This window comes from Felis catus, chromosome D3, assembly GCF_018350175.1.
Source record: "Felis catus isolate Fca126 chromosome D3, F.catus_Fca126_mat1.0, whole genome shotgun sequence".
Classification (NCBI taxonomy): Eukaryota; Metazoa; Chordata; class Mammalia; order Carnivora; family Felidae; genus Felis; species Felis catus.
Window position 1 is genome coordinate 12853086 of NC_058379.1, and position 9000 is coordinate 12862085.

A 9000-nucleotide genomic window follows, 5' to 3' on the forward strand; every position below is an offset into this window, starting at 1 on the left:
TCACCATCATAGCGGGACAGTTCCTTAAATACCATCGCTTGGACCAACCCCCGGAGACTCCAATTTAATTGGTCAGAAGCTGGCCTTGGATGTTGAACTGTGACTTTTCTTGTGTTTGTTCTCTTGTTAAGTTCCGGAGATGATTGTTTGTTCTCTACTGCTGTGTGGCAAATCACCACAAACAAAGGGGCTCAAAACACCCCACATTTATTATCTCATGGTTCCTGTGGGTCAGGAATCTGGACAAGACTCGGCTGGAACCCCGGCATCAGCACCTCCCACAAGGCAACAGTCAAGGTGTTGGCCGGGGCAGGGGTCACATCTGAAGGCTCAACTGGGACGGGTCTGCTCCCCTTAGGCTTTGGTATTGTTCCAGTTTCTTGCAGGCTGTAGGACCTCGCTGGCTGTTGGTGAAAGGCCACTCTTGGTTTTCTGCCACAGGGGCCTCCCCAACCTGGCCTCTTGCATCATGGAAGCCAGCAAGGGAGAGAGTCGGCTAGGCAGATAATAGTAACAATCTTATGTAACACATCATAGACAGCCTATCTCCTTTGCGCTGCGCAAGTCACATGTCTTGCCCATGCCACGGCGTGAATACCAGGAGGCAGGGCTCATTGGGGAGCATCCTAGCGTCTGTCTTCCACAGGGTTACTTACGGGCAGCCAGGGTTGAGAACCGTTAATTGACGGCAAATCCCTCAAACCAAACTTGTACTTCTCATGTGTAAAAAGCGTAGAGGGGCGCCTGGGTGGTTCAGTCGGTTAAGCGTCCAACTTCGGCTCGGGACACGATCTCGCGGTCTGTGAGTTCGAGCCCCGCGTCGGGCTCTGTGCTGACAGCTCAGAACCTGAAGCCTGTTTCAGATTCCGTGTGTGTGTGTGTGTGTGTGTCTTTCTCTCTGCCCCTCCCCCACTTACTCTCTGTCTGTCTCTCTCTCTCAAAAATAATAAATATTAAAAAAACTTGAAGTGCCATATTTCTCCGATTCTCAGAAAAAGTTCTAACATCCAAATATGTAGCAAAACAGTTGCATACCATTGATACAGTGTGTTTATGTTTGTCTCCCTCAATCATCGTTAATACGTGACGTATATTATTATTGCAATCATCCTGTGAGTCCCCTCGTTCTTCCTTTGCTCCCTACAGTCCGGCCTCGGCAGAGCCGTCAGAGGTGGCCTCATAAAATCTAAGTCAGATCAGGTCCCCCTCCCCAACTATGCAAAACCCTCCCACAGCCCCCATCTCGCGCAGAGTAGAATCCAAAGTCCCTGACACAGGATCAGGCCCCCTCGGCCTTGCTGGCTTCATTTTCTACCCCCTTTCCTTCACTCACTCTGCTTCGACCATGCCAGCCTTCCTGCTGTTCTCTGCGTATGCACAGCACGGCCCACCCCAGGGCCTTTGCACTTGCGTGCCCGGAACACTCTTGCTCTGGTTATTTCTATGCCTCACTCCCTTACTTCCTCCCCCTCTCTGCCCAAATGTCGCCTTCTCAGAGAGGCCTTCCAAGCCTATTGTGTTTATTAAAGGGTTTCCTTATTTCGCTTTAATTGACTTATTTAAGTGGTACTTACCGCGTGTTTCCTGTCTGGCTCCCCAAACCAGAAGGTACATCCCCTGAGCCGTATTCACTGCTAGGTCCTCTGCACCTAACCGGTTCTGGGTCATAGCTGGCACGCAAATATTTTTTTTAAGGAATCACACACGGATGGTGTCTAAGGGTTAATAACATATGAGAAACACACCAATTTCTTTTTGACTCTTTAGTTAAGTAAAAAGTACTGTTGACCTCAAGGACCTGAGGGCCAGAAAAAACAGGTCATTGGTGGGGTCCCCAAGTGGCAGGAATGGCGGTGTTGGGTATTTCACCCTTGTCCTTGTGGCTTCAAAGCCCGAGGCCTTCCCCTTGCCCTCTGCAGGGCCCCGTGTGAGGTCAGAGGGCAGCTGAGTCTGAGCGACAGCACATCGAGCCGTCTCCGGGGAACCCAGAGGGTTTGGAGCCCCTTGGGGTCCAGGCTGTGTCTCCGGAGCCTCACACCCCCCCCCCCCTTGAGCGCTACAGGCAGGATATCAAATACCCAAACCAGCTACACAGATGGAGGTCAGTGCTGTTGCCCCGGAGAATCCTCAGGGACCCCGCTCGGAGAAAGGAGTCAGAGAATGGCCTTCCCCGGCTTTCGTAACCTTAGAGAACTTTCCTCCAAGCGTGTCGCCTACCACGATCACAGAGCCAGAGCGGGGATGAACGCTTCCTAAGTTATCTGTACAAAGGTTTGTCTAAACCGGATTATACCACCTGCCGCTCTAAAACCAGATCAAGACCGAACCTAGAGAAATGCATATTGCCTTCCAGCACCGGTCGACTCAGTTCCTCCCAAGAATACACCAGAAAAGGGGCGCCTGGGTGGCGCAGTCGGTTAAGCGTCCGACTTCAGCCAGGTCACGATCTCGCGGTCCGGGAGTTCGAGCCCCGCGTCGGGCTCTGGGCTGATGATGGCTCAGAGCCTGGAGCCTGTTTTCGATTCTGTGTCTCCCTCTCTCTCTGCCCCTCCCCCGTTCATGCTCTGTCTCTCTCTGTCCCCAAAATAAATAAACGTTGAAAAAAAAATTAAAAAAAAAAAAAAAGAAGACACCAGAAGGATTTATAGGAAGGCTGTACTTACCTGGGTCCAAATCCTGTCTCTGCCACTTCCCGGCTGTGTGACCTTAGACCACTTACTTAACTTCTCTGTGTCTCAGCCGTAAAATGCGGACAGGTCAAGTCCTCCCAGGAACGGTGGAAGGACTGAACGAGATGGTCTGGGCAAAACACGCGGCCCGTACTAAGGACTCCCTAAACAGTACGAGGTCACGTTTTGTGTCAAGTCCGCGGGCGGGCGTCGTCCTTTCTTTCAAACCAACAGCCAGCTTTTGTGCACACGGCCGTGTGCATCTTCCACGGGGAGGACGAGCGGTTTCGCTCCAACACGCCATCAACCTCAAAAATATTCGACGTTTTACTATGTCCCTCCCCGTGTCTGTCCTCCTCACGGCGCGAGAAGCACAGACCAACGAAAACACACGACCGAGGGTAAATACGTAATAAACAGGCAAACTGGGGCGGGGGGGACTGCGGCCCACGAGGAGCCACGCGCCCCGTCTGAAAGGGCCACCTTCCTCCCTTTCTGCCACCTCCTGCCAATTAGCGCATGAGCCCCGTGTGGCTACGTATCCCAGCTTTTTGAGGCTAACTGAAAAATTGAGATGGTTCTAGAAATGACCCTGATATACAGTGTTGCCCCAGTAGACTTTTTTTTTTCAACAGACTGTTTTTTAGAGCTATTTTAAGGTCACAGAAAATCGAGCAGAAGTGACAGAAATGTCCTATTTACCCCTCACCCCCACATGTGCACGCCCCCCCCCCCATTCTGAACACCCCCTCCGTCACCACCAGAGGGTACGATCTGTGACAGTGAGCCAGGCTGCATGGACACATCATCACCCGGGAGCCCACTTTCCACTCACCTTCAGTAGGTTCACTCTTGGTTGATATGTGTTCTGAGTTTGGACAAACGTATAATGGCATATATTCGCCCTCGCAGTATATCGTACCGAGTGGTTTCACTCTGTGAAAATTCCCCCTCCCAAGCCCCCAGTACCTGGCCATCACCGATCTTTCTATTGTCTCCATAGGTTTGCCCTTTCCAGAACGTCCCGTAGCTGGAATCATACAGTATGTAGCCTTTTCAGATGGGCTTCTTCGACTTAGTAATACGCATTTAAGGGGCGCCGGGGTGGCTCAAGTCGGTCAAGCGTCCGACTTCGGCTCAGGTCACGATCTCGCGGTCCCCGAGCTCGAGCCCCGCGTTGGGCTCTGTACGGACAGCTCGGAGCCCGGAGCCCGCTTCGGATTCTGTGTCTCCCCCTCTCTCTGGCCCTCCCCCGCTCATGCTCTGTCTGTCTGTCTGTCTCTCTCTCTCAAAAATAAATAAACATTAAAAATAAATAAATAAACATTAAAAAAAATTTTTTTAAGTAATACACACGTAAGTCTCCCCTGCATCTTTTCATGGTCTGATCACTCATTTTACCGCTGAATATTATTCCATCGCGTGGATGGGCCACACTTTACATTTATCCATCCCCTACTGAAGGACATCTTGGTCACTTCCGAGTCTTGGCCATCGTGACCAAGCTGCTATAAACATCTGCGTTCAGGTTTTAGGGTGGGCGTCCGTTTTCAGCTCCTTCGCAGAAATGCCAAGCAGTGCCGTTGCTGGATCGTACGGTAAGAATGCGTTTAGTTTTGTAAGGAACTGACACGCTGTCTTCCGAAGCGGCTCTGACACCTGTCATCCCCACCCGCAGTGAATGCATTCCTGTCGCTTCACATCCTCACCAGCGTTTGGTGATGTCAGTATGCTGGTGTAGTTGGGTCTCGTTGCTCCCTTCCAAGAGATTTTTTTTTAATTTTTTTAATGTTTTTTTTTTTTTTATTTTGAGAGAGAGAGAGGGAAAGAGAGAGATGGAGCGAGAGCAGGGGAGGGGCAGAGAGAGAGGGAGACACAGCATCCGAAGCAGGCCCAGGCTCCGAGCCATCTGCCCAGAGCCCAACGCGGGGCTCGAACTCATGGACCGCGAGATCGTGACCTGAGTCAAAGTCGGACGCTTAACCGACTGAGCCCCCCAGAGGCCCCCTCAAGAGAGTATTTAAAACACCCCGTGAACCCCCCCCAAAAGGAAAAAAAAAACTTCTGCTTAGCCAGCGACATCTGTTCTAGAACAGCAAAAGTGGACAGCATTCTACAGAGCAGATCTATCTCCCAAGTGGGGTGGCCAAGCCCCGAGGGCTTACAAGCCAGGAACACAGTAACCCTTGGATTGACATTTGTCTTTTTATGTCATGCTTTTTAAAGCTCCGATTTTGCGCACGCGTGGCTTCGCGCCTGCCGTGTATCTGCAATGTCGCAGATTTGCTGTTTCCCTAGGGTACCTGCCGTGGCTTGCCCAACTGCAGCGGCAACCGTGGTAAGCGGCTGTGTGTGTGTGTGTGTGTGTGTGTCTCCGGTGCAGGATCCCACATCCCACTCGCTCCCTGCAGCTTTCTGCCCCATGCCCCAGGACCTTGGCCATCTTCTGGAGAGCGTGCTGCCCCCCGTGCAGTATAGCCCGGAAGGGCACAGGTGTTGATGGTCCGGGATACTACTCTCGGTTGATGGGTCTCAGACACAGACGGATAAACGTCCCAGCCCCCCCACCTCTGGACGGACAATTCCCGGAGACAAACTCAAGCCCAGTTGTCCACAGTGACAATCCACTCACGAGCACGTCGTGACGATGACTCTGCCTCCCATCCCGGCTCCCTCCCCTGACTCCGTCACTCCTGCCACCTGGGATCCCACCCAGGCAAACTACCTGCACACAGACCCTTCTCAGGCTCCACTATCAGAAGAATGCAAACAGACAGTGCCTAATAAATGCACACTATTGTTCATATTTAGTCACGCCTAAATAGATATACAGCTTTGGGCAATCTTACCCAAAGCGGTATAGAATCAAAACCTAGCGACTTTATAGACCACGACGCCAATGCATTCAGTACGCGGACACAGGGCCGAGTCCCAGGCTGGAGGACGCGGCTGGTTGGTACTATTCTCTGTCACCAACCCCCAAACGGTCCTGCCTGAGACTGACAAACATTTCCAGAGAACACGGCTCCTGCATTTTTTTTTTTTTGGCAATAGTCTTTATTTCACAGGGCAAATTGAGATTTGTGGAAACATTGTCCAGAAAGGACAGTGAGTTCCCCGACCCCCCTCCACAGCCCCCCCACATCCCACCTCAGTTTACCCTAGTATAAACAGCTTCCACTCGTGTGGTACGTTCGTCACAATTGATGAACCAATATTGAGATGTTCTTAGTAATGAAAGCACATCGTTTACATTAGGGCTCACACTTGGCAGTGTATATTCTACGGGCTTTGACAAATGTATAATGAGGAATATCCAGCATTTACAGCGTCACACGGAATGGTTTCGCTGCCCTTAAAACCCTCTGTACTCTGCTAATCCCTCCCTCTGCCCACCCTCCCTGCCCACCTCTGGTCTTTTCACTGTCCCTATAGCGTTGCCTTTTTAAAAATGTCATATGGTCACAATCATACACTATTCAGCCTTTTCACATTGACTTGACCACTTAGTTATATCCACCGACATTTTCTCCATATCTTTTCATGGTTTAATATCTCATCGCCACCCTCCATTTAAAACAAAAAAAAAAAAGGAGAGGAAAGTCACACACACAGGGGCGCCTGGGTGGCTCAGTCGGTTGAGCGTCCGACTTCAGCTCAGGTCACGATCTCACGGTCTGTGAGTTCGAGCCCCGCGTCGGGCTCTGGGCTGACAGCTCGGAACCTGGAGCCTGCTTCCGATTCTGTGTCTCTCTCACTCTGCCCCTCCCCAGCTCGTGCTTGCTCTCTCTTTCTCTCTCAAAAATAAACATTAAAAACAATTTTGTAAATAAAAAAATGAGAAAATCACACACACAACAGACATGAACGTGAGTTCAGTTTCACTAAAAACCATCAACCACCCTCCGGGTTGTTGCTGAGTTTCTCTTAACCCACTCGTGTAAGAAACACCCACCGAGTGTTTTCCACAGGAGGGGCTCTCCGTGTATAGTCGATTAGGGCAACGATTCAGCTCATGCCTTTAAGCGACCTACATCTGCGCGAGGTGAGCAAGGCTAGAAAAATCACGATGACAACGTGGAGACCGCCTCAGCTTCGCGACGAGGGCATTAGCAAGACTCGGGAGTTAGGAGGTCTCCCCGGAGGAGGTGACATCCAAGGCGGGGGTGTGTGAAGGAAGGGCATTTTGGGGGGAAGACACACACGTGCAGAGTCCTGGAACTCAGAAGAGAGAGTAGGTAGGCCAGTGTAGGCCTGCACGAGGCAGGGAAACCCTCTGCATTTGGCAAAAGGAGCTTCCCTCTCTTTTCGCGGGAGACTAACCCCAAGCGCGCCCAGCCCCCACCACGGGGAGGGCCAGACACATTTTGCTAGTGCTTAAACTGTCCCCGACACTTCCAAATGCTGGGGGCTCCTTCTGCTTTAATCCGTGGAATTAGCTTCTGGCCTCCCCAGCGCCATTCCCTAAAGTGCCGGATGTCAAAGGTCAATGCATTAAGCAGGGCAGATTAATACCCAGCCGTAAATCCCAGAGGCGGCGTAGAAGCAACGGTAATATTTCACACGGGATCGCTCCAGCCATCGATCGGCCCATCTTTGGGAGGGTGTGCGTCGTGTCTTGGGCCTCCGTGTTTACGAGCCTCGCCGAGCCCTCCTGGGCAGCGCCCCCCACACGCTGCCCTTTGATCAGGGAAATCCAATACCTGAGGTCTGGGCTTTATGGAAAAGCAAGTCTAGATTAAGGGAATTAACCACAGTAGATCACAACTAATAAAACAGTGCCTGGGCCCCACCGCAGCGTGGCCCTGGGGGACAGCTTGGTGTGTGCGTGTGTGTGTGTGTGTGTGTGTGCAGAATAGCTCCTGCCCAGGGTCCCCCTGGAGGCCACCACGCCTCCTACCCCCACAGCACAGGGCTGTGCAGGGAGGCTGAGCGGGTTTGTGCCTTTCATAGACCAACATGCACCTGACATTTCCCACGCAAACGGGGACTCCCAGACAAGCCACGTTCCCGTGCTTCCCCACGCAGTCATTCCTTCATCAAATACGTACCGTGAGCAGGTGTAGCAGGCACTGTGTGGGTTGAATTGGGTCCCCCAAAAGGCTAAGTCCCAATCCTAAGCCCGGGTCCCGGTGAACGCGGCCTTCTCTGGGAGTAGTGTGTCTGCGGCTGTAGTCAAGTCAGGATGGGGTCGTACCGGGTTAGGGTGGCCCTACATCTGGGACCGGCATCCTTCTAAGAAGAGGAGAGGACGGGCAGGGAAGAGGCCATGGGAGGACAGAAGCCAACACTGGGGTGATGCAGCCAAGACATGCCGGAAGCTGGGGGTGGGGCGGGGAGGGTTGTGCATGGAACAGACCCTCCGTCTGAGCTGGCAAGAAGGAACCAGCCCTTCTGACACCGTGGTTTGAGATCTCTGGCCCCCCCTGAGCCGTGAGAGAATGCATTGCCGTTGTTTTAGGCCCCCCGGGTTTTGTGGCACTTTGTTACAGCAGTCCCGGGAAACTAATACAGGCACTATGGTTACAGCGGTGAATAAAAGAGACCCGGCCTCTACCTGCAGGAGTCACCTGGGTCCCCCGGAGACAGACAAGGATGAGGCCGCTGTAACGCCCTGTGGTGAGCTCTGGGAAAAAGAGGGCTCAGGGCCATCTGGAGGGCAGAGGAGGAGCATCTAGCCTGGAGGTATCACGGAAGGCTTCCAGGAGGAGGTGACGTTTAGGTTGAAGCAAAAAATGATTGGAGTTGGCCAAAGACCGGGGCGGGGGGGGGAGCACCATGCTAAGGGCAGGGAGGATCGGCCAGAGAGCGTCCGGAGGTGAGTGAGAAAATGGTGCATTCCAGGAAACTCAGACTTCTGGGAGACTGGTCGGGGAGGACCCTGCAAGTCACGGTGAACGAGCTTGGGTTGTCCTGTGGGCAGAGGGGAGCCACAGGGCAGGGGGACTGAGATGGCCGGGCTTGAGTTTAGAGGTTATTCCGGCAGACAGGTACTAACCAAAGTAATGTTAAGTGTTCCTGGCAGTGCCTTAGGCGAAGTACCTACGGCTGTAGGAGTGTCCCTGTTACGGACCAAGGGGTCCAAAGCCCCGTTCGCATCGTCTCTCCTAAAATGTGGGAAACATGCAAAAGGGACCTCGGATGAGCGGGGCCCACGAGCCATGCACACCGACCACGAACTCTGTCCAGGAATTTGCCCAACCCCTGCCCACGCGAGTCCTAGACCTACATCAGCAGGCCTGGTCCCCGCTGTCTGGGAACACGCCGACTCAGAAATGTCCTCCAGCCTGCGATCTGAGCACAGTCAGCTCTGGAACATCACAGAGCGAAG